The 13,316-nt window shown below is 31.5% G+C and overlaps 1 protein-coding gene across 3 annotated transcripts in view; it reads right to left on the reverse strand.

Moving 5' to 3' along the window:
• Positions 1 to 13,316, reverse strand: part of LOC117182856 (four and a half LIM domains protein 2) — a 912,604-nt gene that overhangs the window by 305,921 nt on the left and 593,367 nt on the right. The gene's annotated exons all lie outside the window — the stretch shown is intronic.

Here is a 13,316-nt window from a genome sequence, read left to right on the forward strand (position 1 = left end):
TAGCTTTATTTGATATATTTTTACTTCTGATAAGGGGACCTGCTCTACCAATAACCTTCTTACCTTCATTTATTCGTCTATCTAATTCCTCATCTATCTTCAATTCCGATAATTTGGAAATTATTAATGAAATAAGCTTTTTTGACTGCTTACAAACAAGGTGAGTTCTGGGACATTAGTTAATATGTTTATTTGTAAGTCTAAAGTTTTCGGCCAAAAATAGTGTGTAGTTTGGAAGTAACGCTCGGGAGAATTGTAACATGCATAAACTCGAAATACACACACACGTATTTTTAGCAAAATCAAAAATTTTTTTGGAATTAACCCACAAAAAAGTGTGCACGGACATCCGTTAGCAATGTTCACTATCATTCTCCAGATTTTGAAGACAACTTATTTATTTTTCTAGAAAAAAAGGTGGGGGAACCTAAAACTGGCAAAATAGATCATTTTCTAAGTATCACATGCCCTTAAAGTACATAAATCCCTTTAAAGACCATTGTGAATCATTTTGGTCAGAAAAATGTGGAAAATTATTTTTAAAATTATGTTAAAATTTTAAAACTTTATTAAATTTTTTAAATGAAACTATTAAAAAACTTATTTATTGAGAATTTGTTACGAAAAATGTTTATAAAAACAGTAAATGTGAACTTATGTTAACTTCTCTGAAAAATGTAATACCGAGCGCTGCTAAAGACAATTTTTAATTGTTCAATAAATAAGAACTGTGGGTGATTATGGACGGTGGTTCAATGCAGTTCAATGTTGGCCGGAACACTTAAAACGTGAACCAATGAAACACGCGCGATGACAGTTAGTAGCAATGGACCACGACTAAAATATGCGCGTTGATATCAACGAACGTCGATGCACATACACTGTAAAAAAATTGGTTAATAATTACAGCATTAATCAGTGGACATAAAAATACCAGTGATTAAAGTGGGAATTTTACTGCAATGGCTGAAAATGAATGGGATATTCTAAAATCACATGCACACAGGAATAATTCCGTAACACTTTCAGATAGTGTAATTTTACGTTCCTCTTGTAAAATGCAATTTTCAATGTAAAATGGCAGAGGCCATCTCTCGACAAAGAGACGCATAACCTCAACATTGACATAATATTATAATTCTTAATTGAAGAAGTCCATTTATAAATATGATACTTTTAGCTAGTCCAAAGAGCGTTTTTTTTTTGTTTCTACACAAATACCACCCTCAAGGAGGAACTTTTTCTACTCACCTCATATACCAAATATCACGACCCAGAATTTAGCGATACATATATTTTTGAAAATTTGGGAATTTATTTAAACAAAAGTAATTGTCCGATCAAAAAACCAAAAACATATCTGAATTCGGCTCAGCCATACCTCTAGGTTATTTTCGAATTATGCAAAAATAATGATTTTTAAACAATTTTATTCTTATAAACAAATGGGAACGTAATATAAGCAAACGTGTGAGCTGAAAAATATTTTCAAGCACATCACTGCATACTTCAATAAAATAACCCTAGGTGATTTTTGAATGAACAAAAAAAAAATATTTAAACAAATAGAATGTTTATAATTTTTTTTTCGTATTTCATGATTTAATGTAAAATAATGTTAAGTAAAACTTGATAACGCAAACTAAATAAAAATAATACTATTTTGAGCTTTAATGAAACAAACATAGTCAACACTTTATAAATCAAACATTGTTTATATCCCCTACCCTCTCACTGAATGCCGAAAAAGCCTTTTCAAATCAATTTCGGTATTCAGACATTTAGCCAGAACGAACAAATTGTCACAGAAAAAAATTGAAGGTATCGTTGAAGGCCTCTCATCCATATCGTTAGGCGATTTTTGAATCATTCAACAAAAGGTATTATTTAAATAATTAAACTGTTTATAATATTTATAATTTGTTTAATCGACCAATGAACAAGAATTCCAACTGACTGACAACTAGATATCTAATCTGGAATATTTTAGAATGGAAATAAATTTTTCGAAATGTAAAAATTCCAATTTAAACATTGTTTTACCCCCTCCAATCAGACTTGAAAAATCCCTTGAACATGAATTTTAAAATTGGGAACTATAGCTAGAACGAGGTAATTGTCCCAGAAAAAACTGAAGTTATCGTTGAAGGCTTCTCTTCCATATCTCTAGGCGATTTTTAATCATTAAAAAAAATTATTATTTAAACAATTATATTGTTTATAATAGTTATAGTTTGTTTAAACAATCAGTGAAAAACAATGCACACTGACTGACAACTAGATATCTAATCTGAAATAGTTTAGAATGGAAATAAATTTTTCGAAATGCAAAAATTTCAATTTAAACGTTTTTTACCCCTTCCACGCTTACTCGAAAAATCCTTTAAACATGAATTTTAAAATTGGGAACTATAGCTAGAACGAACTAATTGTCCCAGAAAAAAACTGAAGGTATCGCTGAAGGCATCTCATCCATATCTCCAGGTAATACCTTTTTTTTAATGATTCAAAAATCACCTAGAGATATGGATGAGAGGTCTTCAACGATATATTCAGTTTTTTTCTGGGACAATCAGTTCGTTCTAGCTATAGTTCCCAATTTTAAAATTCATGTTCAAGGGACTTTTCGAGTCTGAGTGGAGGGGGTAAAAACAACGTTAAAATTGGAATTTTTACATTTTGAAAAATTTATTTCCATTCTAAAATATTCCAGATTAGATATCTAGTTGTTAGGCAGATGGAATTATTGTTCACTGGTTGTTTAAACAAATTATAAGTATTATAAACAATATAATTGTTTAAATAATACCTTTTTCTTAATGATTCAAAAATCACCTAGAGATATGGATGAGAGGCCTTCAACAATACCTTCAGTTTTTTTCTGGGACAATCAGTTCGTTCTAGCTATAGTTCCCAATTTTAAAATTCATGTTCAAGGGATTTTCCGAGTAAGCGTGGAAGGGGTAAAAAAATGTTTAAATTGAATTTTTGCATTTCGAAAAATTTATTTCCATTCTAAACTATTTCAGATTAGATATCTAGTTGTCAGTCAGTTGGAATTGTTTTTCACTGATTGTTTAAGCAAATAATACATGTAATAAACAATATAATTGTTTGAATAATAATTTTTTCCAATGATTCAAAAATCACCTGTAGATATGGATGAGATGCTTTCAACGATACCTTTGGTTTTTTTCTGGGACAATCAGTTCGTTCTAGCTATAAGTTCTCAATTTTAAAATTCATGTTCAAGGGATTTTTCGATTCAGGGTAGAGGGGGTAAAAACAATGTTTAAATTGAAATTTTTACATTTCCAAACATTTATTTCCATTATTAAATATTCCAGATTAGATATCTAATTGTCAGTAAGTTGTAATTGTTGTTCACTGATTGTTTAATCAAATTATAAATATTAAGAACAATATAATTGTTTGAATAATAATTTTTTTCAATAAATTAAAAATCACCTAGGGATATGGATGAGAGGCCTTTAACGATATCTTCAGTTTTTTTCTGTTTCATGTTCAAAGGATTTTTCGAGTCAGAGTGGAGGGGATAAATACAATGTATAAATTGGAATTTTTACATTTTTAAAAATTTATTTCCATTTTAAAATATTCCAGATTAGATATCTAGTTGTCAGACAGTTGGAATTGTTTTTCACTGATTGTTTGAACAAATTATAAATCTTATAAACAATATAATTGTTTAAATAATACCTTTTTTTGAATGATTCAAAAATCACCTAGAGATATGGATGAAAGGCCTTCGACGATACCTTCAGTTTTTTTCTAGGACAATTAGTTCGTTCTAGCTATAGTTCCCAATTTTAAAATTCATTTTTAAGGGATTTTTCGAGTAAGAGTGGAGGGGGTAAAAACAATGATTAAATTGAAATTTTTGAATTTTGAAAAATGTATTTCCATTGTAAACTATTGCAGATTAGATATCAAGTTTTCAGTCAGTTGAAATTGTTTTTCACTGATTGTTCAAGCAAATAATAAATATTATGAACAATATATTTATTTAAATAATACCTTTGTTTGAATGATTCAAAAATCACCTAGAAATATGGATGAGAGGCCTTCAACGATACCTTCAGTTTTTTTCCGTGACAATTGCTTCGTTCTGGCTATATGTCTGAATATAGAAATTGATTTGAAAAGGCTTTTTCGGCATTCAGTGAGAGTGGAGGGGATATAAACAATGTTTGATGCACAGAGTGTTGACTATTTTTGTTTCGTTAAAGTTAAAAATAGTATTATTTTTATTTAGTTTGCGTTATCAGGTTTTACTTAACATTATTTTACATTAAATCGTGAGTTACGAAAAAAATATTATAAACATTCTATTTGTTTAAGCAATTATTTCTTTTTTCTAAATTCAAAAATAACCTAGGGGTATTTTATTGAAGTATGCAGTAATGTGCTTGAAAATATTTTTCAGCAAATATGTTTGTTTATATTGCGTTCCCATTTGGTTATAACAATAAAATTGTTTAAAAATCATTATTTTTGCATAATTCGAAAATCACCTAGAGGTATGGCTGAGCTGAAAATATAAAACCACGCATCAAAACATGTACACTTATGGCAATATGAATTTATCCCAACTTCATATAGAAGGAAGGAATGCAATTCTTAAAATATATTACATTTCACATATATAACACACGCGAACAACGCGTTGTTGTGTTGTCGAGTGACACCGCTCCAGCAACTAAATTTCCTCTGCAGTGGAATTACAAATTTCTGGTTAATAATTTTCCATGTGAATCAGATAATAGTAAATTTTGTGTTTTTACAGAAGCCTGGTAAAAGTGTATGATAATATTGGTTATAATATGGTTGAGATTTACGACGTTAAACACTGTTATTTTTATGTCCACTGATTCTTGTGCTAATATTACACTTTTACGGTAAAATTGATATAAATATTGTGATTTTTCACTGTTAATCGCTGCAAATTCACAATAAACTTTTAGAATTAACGCAAAATCTCTAACATATGATGCGTGTCGAATTTTTGATGTGCCTTTATAATAGGTTGTTATAACTTTTTCCATTCGCCTTTACACACTGAGCTATCTAATATTTAAGTTTTTGAATATAAATTTCAATTTATTCCAATATAATATTTATTTCAATAAAACATTCATAATTTTTAAACATCAAATGTGGTTAATGCGAAAAAAATCATTGTAAATAATAAAGTTTGTATGATTATACTTTGGATCAGACTAAGAATAGTTATTGTGTATTTTTTAAAATAACTAATATGTTAGGCTTACTTATTATTTATGCGCTTAATAATTAAAATAAATTGAATAAATAATTTATGTTAAAGTTTCATTTTTTGAAATATTATAAACACAAAACTTAGATACATTATACATATTAAAATTAATATAAATTTATTATAACTTTATTATAAAATTCAATTAAAAGCAAACGTATTTTAAACATTTGTTAAATACAAATCTTTGTTAAGAATTTAATTTGTAAATTAAGATTTCTATCACGTACAATAATTATTGTTTATCATCTTGAATATAAAGTACAGTGCTTTCAATTATTATTTTAGAATTTATGCAATTATGTTTTGTAATTTCCTAAATTTTTTATTTTAAAATTATTATTTTCTGAATTCTTTTCTGTAATTTTTGTTTGAGGACAAACCGTTATTCTGCCTAGAAACTAGCTAAAATCTGAACAGTCTTAATATATACAAATTCATAACGAACTTCTCGATAGCACCAAGACTGGGATTAGACAGCAGAGAACCATAAGTCAATCACCTAGGAAAACTAGACAGTATGATTAATAATTTTAACAATTACAAACTGACATTTTAGACAGCATATCTCTAGCAAAACATTGTTGCTTGTGTCGAATTTCGTCAACTGCAAGTATTCATTGGTGCCGTGTGTACTGCGTGGGGACTCCAAAAATATCAATCTGAAACGTGCTTGAGATACTATGCATAAATACTGGTCACTGGTGGGCATGGATAAAGGAAAGTGAAGCTATTCTTCACAACAGGCTTAGCAATTAATTGTTGTTAATGTTCTAATTAGTCAATTACGAAGTATTGTTGCCTTAAATATACACTCATTTCGTTGGTAACATTATTTATTACTTTCACTTGTAACAAAACTCTACAAGGCCAACTTAAGTATGTCATTCACTTTATTTCAGTTGTTCATTTTTTCTTATGTCCTTATTAAAGTCTTCTAGTTCATCGTTTGGACTCAAAAAAGTAAAAATGTCAAGGTAAATTGACTCTCTTCTTTCACTTGTTTTCTTTTTATTTGTAGCTTACACATAATATTTCATGCTGGGATTGCTTTACAGGTGTCTTTAATCGGAATCTCTTGACGATTCCGAAAAAGGAATTAGCGAACAAACATTTACAATAGTCTACGGTGTCTCTTGTGTTATGTCCCTATTATGAAACTTGTGAATTAAGTCGAAAAATTATAAACTTTTTGTGTTTTACTGATCTTTTCATGAATAAAAAACATAAATACTTTATGAACTTTATATCATACGTTTAGAACGATACAGGTTAGGAGGTAAATCAGTTACAAAATTTTCACTACGTGTATACTAACCTATAAAGGCAGCATATTCATCACCATGCTTTAATAAAATAAAATGAAACTTGTGTTCATTGTTAATAAACTTGATTTAAGGTAAAGAATTAGACAATTGTAATAGAAGTTACAAGGAAGAATCAAAAGAAAAGAAGAAAAAACTGAATTAAAAATATAAAGTTGAAGAAAATAATACATAATACTATATATATATATATATATATATATATATCATAATATCTGGGATAGCACAAAAGTTTCCCTGAACATTCCTGGAATATTCTAATTGAAGATTCGGAGAATTCCGAAAAATTTTCCCGAAAAATACCCGGAAGTATATAAATGTCAGCGTATTCAGGGTGGCTCGGTAAATCTTTGTAAGAAATTCAATTGATTAAATTAATCAAGATAATATAAAGCGAAAATTTTTAAGAACATTTGCCGAACCTTCTAGGGGACTATCCTGAATACGCGGACATATACCTACTTCCGGGAACTTTCCTGGAACATTTTTTCAAATTCTCCGAACGACCCAGTGGAATATTGCAAAAATATACAGGGAATTTTTTGTGCTATCCCAGATAACATTATAATATTATTATACTTACATATATTAACCCGATCAGATTATCGATTTGTTTGGCACCTTCTCTTGGTATCGTGGGTCATTTCATATATGACTAAACAAAAGAAAAATCTTCAAAATACTTTTAAACTTCATAAAAATTCAAAAACTGAATTGGACACTCAAAACGAGTTTGCACCAAAGTTAAAGTTGTCGTTTTCAGACCCAAAGCCTACTTGACCTACTAACTGCGAAGGCCAGGCTGTCTCCGTGGAAACGCAAATTAGTACAGAGGGCCCTCTATTCCTAAAGTTGATTCTACGATGCTCGCTAAATCTGAATTAGTTAAAATTTAACTAATTAAATCCATACACTTCATTTTGAATGAAAAATTAGTTACTTTGAAGGTTTTTACTAATGAATTAGTCAACGGATTTTCGCTTTAAGAAAAGGGTTTTTATAAACATTCTTCGAAACAAATTCTCAATAAATAAGTTTTTTAATAGCTTCATTTAAAAAATTTAATTAAGTTTTAAAATTTTAACATAATTTTAAAAATAATTTTCCACATTTTTCTGACCAAAATGATTCACAATGGTCTTTCAAGGGATTTATGTACTTTAAGGGCATGTGATACTTAGAAAATGATATATTTTACCAGTTTTAGGTTCCCCCACCTTTTTTTTTCTAGAAAAATAAATAAGTTGTCTTCAAAATCTGGAGAATGATAGTGAACATTGCTAACGGATGTCCATGCACACCTTTTTGTAGGTTAATTCCAAAAAAATTCTGATTTTGCTAAAAATACGTGTGTGTATATTTCGAGTTTATGCGTGTTACAATTCTCCCGAGCGTTACTTCCAAACTACACGCTATTTTTGGCCGAAAACTTTAGACTTACAAATAAACATATTAACTAATGTCCCAGAACTCACCTTGTTTGTAAGCAGTCAAAAAAACTTATTTCATTAATAATTTCCAAATTATCCTCAAAAAAGAGTCCGGGGACGTCCGTTATGATATTTTACAGCATCGCCAAATTCAGTTTTTAAACATTTTTATTTTTGTGGAAAAAAGCCGGGGAAACTATACCCGATTGACCACACGACGAAGTGTCACATGCCCTTAAGGGGATTATTAGAGTTATAAAAAGGAATGTAAAATTCTGTCCGCAATTTCAAATATTTTTGTCTGATTTCTTGCATACATCATCTAAATATTACTTTTTTGGCTTGAACGAAGCCAGTTTATGAATAGAATGTTTATGTTTTGTTTAATAATGAAATTGAAGAGAACAGTGGAGAAGAAGTTGTAGTGGCGCTCAGTGTAGCCGTGTGTGGATTCTTGCAGCACTCAAAATTAGAAACATGAAAATATGGCTTGATTCAATTGTAATTAGGACAACTGAGGAGTTCTGGACGAGAAGGCGACAGGCGCTCGAGAACGAGTAAAAGTATTGTCCAGGCTGTGACGTCAGGTATCTAAAGTGAAATTCGAAATTTGAAAAAAACCAAAAATATAGTTAGATAGCTCTTGAAAAATGAACCTGAGTCTCTATTTACAGTTTTTCTCTCGGGCTGAAAATTTTCCAATATATAAATAAAAACTGACTTTTTTTTAATTGAAAAAACCATGTTTTTTCACATTCAACTCGCCGTAAGTAATTCGTTTATCAACTAATTAACAAATTTCTTTTTCAGTTTTATTCGTGACACTCTAGCGGAGGCTACAGTGTCGAAAAAGGGTTGAAAGTTAATTTCTAATGTTTTTTTTTAATCCAAATGAAAAACCAAGTTTTTAGACTTTCACATTAAAAAAGTGCGCGAGGAAGTTTGAGCTACGACAAACTTCAAGCGAACGAATTTTTCGCCAATGTATTGGCCAACTTTTTGAAAAATCTAAATTCGATTTGATTTTTAGTTCCATAATTACAGCAAGTTTATTACGAGCTCGCGACGCGACACCACAGGATTTTTCAGGGGACGCCACCAGAACGCTGACTAGTGCGAGCGAGTGGAAGTTCGCTTGAAGTTTGTCGTAGCTCAAACTTCCTCGCTCACTTTTTTAATGTGAAAGTCTAAAAACGTGAGTTTTCATTCGGATTAAAAAAGAAAACATTAGAAATTAACTTTTGGCCCTTTTTGGACACTGTAGCCTTCGCTAGAGTGTTACGAATAAAACTCAAAAAGAAATTTGTTAATTACTTGATTAACGAATTACTTACGGCGAGTTGAATGTGAAAAAACATGGTTTTTTCAATTTAAAAAAGTCAGTTTTTATTTATTTACTGGAAAATTTGCAGCCCGAGAGAAAAACTGTAAATGGAATCTCAGGTTCATTTTTCAAGAGCTATCTAACTATATTTTTGGTTTTTCCAAAAATCGATCTTCACTTTTGATACCTAACGTCACAGCCTGGACAATACTTTTACTCGTTCTCGAGCGCCTGTCGCCTTCTTGTCCAGAACTCCTTAATTAGTAGTTTCGCCACCGTAAACCATGGCGACCGGTGGAGTGCTACGTCTAGCGTTTGACTAATTGAATTGGTTAGACGAAAGTAAACAATTCAATTAGTTATTTTGGATTAATTATCAGTTACGGAGTTCTTGCTTCTACAATTATTCAAATTTGACTGCTAATTAGTTAAATTTAACTAATTCAGATTTAGTGAGTGGGAATAGATATTTCCGGGGTACACGGATTCTAAGTAATGCGACAAAAGAAAAATGCTTTATGTCTGAAACGTTCCACGACAACTCGATGGGGTTAATAGTATTATATCGATGGGTCCTAAAAACATATCTACATCATGCGGGTCAATTCTAAATCCCCTAACTCTACCGGACCTCTTTGGAAACAACCCATCTGTAGCGTGCAGATTTTAAATCTCGTCACTTTACTGCGCCTGTTTAAAAACAAACCAAAAAGCACGGAACGTTCCGGAAACGTGCCCGTATTCTACATTGTAGTATGGTATCTATATCACAAATGACATTAATTTGGACTGATCACTTACGGTTTATCGGATATTCATTGATAATAATAACGACAACGATAATTTATGCTTTGAAATTTTCAGTAGAATGTTCCTGGAACGTTCTACTGGAACGTTCCCAAGTGGCGGCCATTTTATGCGTTCAGGGAACGTTCCTGGAACGCTCCACTGATACGTTCCGAAGGTTCCCGTGGAACGTTCTAGGAACGTTCTCGGAATGTTTCGTGCTACAAGGGAACGTAACTGTAAAGTATTACATGCTTTTGAAACATTAAAAATATTTTTTATCTGTAATTCACTAATCTTACGGCTAATGAGCCATTTTACTTCGGCTAAGCTGAAACCCCAATTGAATTACGATCTACAGGCAAATGAAAATATTACGCTGGGGATTTTTCAGACATTACAATAGCAGTGCAAGAGAGGTTATTTAAAAAAAAAATTAGCTGCGTTAGTTCATAAATTTAAACCGAAGTAAAAATTTATAATGTTTATGCTTGCCTATTTTGACAGCTGTAGTATCTAGCACCGTGTCATATGACTTTTTAATGCTCCTTTTCATTACCTATTGCAGTCAAAACAAGGGCAAACGTGATACACGCCGGTTACCGATAAACCAAATGTCACCACTGTCCGTTTGAAAATTCATGGGGAGACTCGAGTTATCTTTTTTATCGTTACAATATGAGTCAAAAACCCCTTACGTGTTTTGCATTTGACTGTTTTTCAGTGCAAAAAGTTTGTGCCGAATTTTAGATCTGATTCTCCTCAATATAGTTATGTGATTTTTGGAAAATCGTCAAAAATGGAGTAACGTTGTTTTTAAACAGGCGTGAGATGGGTGTTTTTTATTCGAATCAATTGTTATAATATTAATTTAATATTAATTATAATTATAATATATTAATATTTAATATTAATTTCATTATTGATTAAAACAAGTTTAATTTCATTTATTTAAAGCATGCTTATGAGCATGCTCAATGTAGAGGTTAGTTTAAATGTAGTGTAGATTTTGTAACTAATTTATCTCATAACCTGTATCGTTATGAACGTATGGGTTCAGTATAAAAATGATTATATTGTAAGTATCGTTCAACGTTCAAATACACAATTGTAATAATAAAAACGCATTAGAGTCACTCCGAAATGGCTGGCTCATTTATTGGTACATACAATGGAAAAAAGCTCGTCCGTGGATTATGAAACACGATGTCCGTTGTTTCATAACTACGGACTTTGAAAGAGCCGATCTATGTATTGTCAAACACAATTATTATTGAAAATATCTCAAAGGAATTGGCAAAAAAAAAATCCAATATAATCTACAATTTAAAAGCTTTTACATAAAAATATTACTTTTTCCATGTACGTATGTTAATTATCAGAACGTTCGAAAAACCAATCTGAGTTTTTCGCGTATAAATGATCACCTCTCAAATACGTATCGAAATGTACTATTATGTGAGTTTACGAACGTACATTATAATATTCCAAATAATTTTTTTTCGCCGCCTTGCGCGCTATATTTATTTTTATTTTCAATTTTTTAATGTAGTGTGTCATAAAAACGGACATTGTTTCATAATACGGCCGGTTACTTTACGAACCGTTCCATCTTCCCTCCCAGAAATATTTTTCTTAATAAGCCTCCATAAAGGAACTTATAGAACCATATAGAAGAAAGCTCAATACGCAAAGTATTGCCTTTTGTCAAGGTATATTGCATATAGATGCCTATAGAACTCATACTTCTATAAGAATCTAAATGGAACTACTAGCAGTCGCTAAGGTGTTATCTATAAGTTTCTGCTGGTATCTTTACGAAATTTTTGGAAACTCCCCATTGATCTTCACAGACTTCCCGGTCTATATGACTATATATGGAATTATCAACAGCCACTGAGGTGGTTTCTATATGCTTCTGTTTGAATCTATATTTCTTTTCGGTGAATGTCCCATTGATTCTTAGACTATATGACTATCATACACTATCATAGTCTATGTGGACCTATATCGGACCTATATGGTTACTGGGGTGGTTTCTATACGCTTCTGTTGGTATCCTTACTTCAATTCAGTGACTGCCACATTGCTTCGCATAGACTTCCGGGTCTGTATGGATCTATATGGAATTACCAACAGCAATTAAGGTGGTTTCTATATGCTTCTGTTTGTATCCTAAGTGAAGAATAGGTAAAAGGGGTCAAGGGAACGGGGAAATGAAGATAGGGGAAAGGGGAAATGGTGGAAAAGAAAAGCGGAAACGGTGACAGGAATGGGGAGATGGAAAGGGGAAAGGTTTAAAAGGAGAAAGGAAAACGACGAAGGGGATGGGCAAAGAAAAACGCAAGGGCAAAATGAGAAAGGGCTAAGGCAGAAGTAGTATGATTCCCTTTACCCTTGTTCTTTTTCCGTTTCTTCTCTCTTCCCTTTTGTTTTTCTCTTTCCCCCTTTCCCTTCTGTTTTCACCCTTTCCGGTTTCTCATTTTGTTCTTCCTTTTTCCTTTTCACTATTTCCTTTTTTTGTTTCCCTCTCCCCTTTTCCACTCCAGTTTTAATCTTTCCCCGTTCCCTTAACTCATTTTCCCTTTTCCCCATTTTTTTTCCTTTCCCCCTTTTTCCTTTAATATTTTCTTCTTTTTCTCTCCTCCTTTTGTAAATATTTTATGGTGAAAGGGTTAAAAAAAGCACTTCAATTTACATTATATTATATTATCACTTCTGCCGGGCGTCCCACTTGTGTAGTTCGGTGCATGTATAGTGGGAGTAAAGTTTTTATATAGAAGGCGTAAAGTTTCATGTTGGTCCGGCGGCGAAGAGCGCATATGTGAAGGCCACTGGGCTGGATGTGGCCACATTATGCCTGACTGACGTGCATGCAATAGCGCATTTTCAAGGGCGGTCGGACAAAAATGATTTTTTACCGTAAGTGTATTCACATATTATTTTCTATTTTGCAAAATATATTTAATTTCGTAATTAAATCGATTTTTTTACGAGTTTGGTATTCATCCGAATAGACTTTAAAACATAAAAAATAATATAAAAATACACTAATTGTAAAAAATCATTTGTTCCAAGTACAGTCGACGCTATGTACTTTGCCGCGGATGGGACCGTAGGGGAGTAATTTTCCTGGAAACGATTTTCCCTCACTG

This window comes from Belonocnema kinseyi, chromosome 1 (genome assembly GCF_010883055.1).
Source record: "Belonocnema kinseyi isolate 2016_QV_RU_SX_M_011 chromosome 1, B_treatae_v1, whole genome shotgun sequence".
Taxonomy (NCBI): domain Eukaryota; kingdom Metazoa; phylum Arthropoda; class Insecta; order Hymenoptera; family Cynipidae; genus Belonocnema; species Belonocnema kinseyi.